Consider the following 583-nt stretch of genomic DNA (forward strand, 5'->3'; position numbering starts at 1 on the left):
GAGATCATCCTGTGAGAGCCCATTGGAAGCACCGCTGCGGCGTGTGTGTGAGCTGGGCACAGCTCAGGCTGAGCAGGCTGACCAGGTGAGTTGGGTTTGGTGCTGGGTGGTCGCTGGGAGGTATCTCAGCAGAAAAGCTGAGCTGGGGAGGATTTTCCAGCCCTTCTGAATGGCTGTAACTAGAGAAAACATGTTCTTGTTGAAATTCCATCCCACAATTCAGTGAGGATGATGAAATGTCATTCTTGCCCTGGAAAATTGCTGCCGAGCTCCCACCTTCATGTCAGACCTAAAAAAGGAAGCAGAGCGCAGACTTGGTAGAGTGCAACTTGTGCCTCACTGCTCCGTGCATTGCTTGGTGTGCCAAACCCAGCAGGTGTTTCAGCAGACCGTGCTGAAGTCACGGCAGAGAGCTCAGCTGGGGACAGGGACGGTCAGCACACTTGTGTGGGAAAAGGGGACCTGGGGGCACTTGCTGACGGAAGCCATGGCAGTCAGACACAAGCTGCAGCTAGTGATGAGCAGGCAGTTCTTGCAGCCAGCTGACTTCCAAGCATTGCCTTCCTCAAGAGACTACTTGCGT

This window comes from Meleagris gallopavo, unplaced genomic scaffold, assembly GCF_000146605.3.
Source record: "Meleagris gallopavo isolate NT-WF06-2002-E0010 breed Aviagen turkey brand Nicholas breeding stock unplaced genomic scaffold, Turkey_5.1 ChrUn_random_7180001934888, whole genome shotgun sequence".
Taxonomy (NCBI): Eukaryota; Metazoa; Chordata; class Aves; order Galliformes; family Phasianidae; genus Meleagris; species Meleagris gallopavo.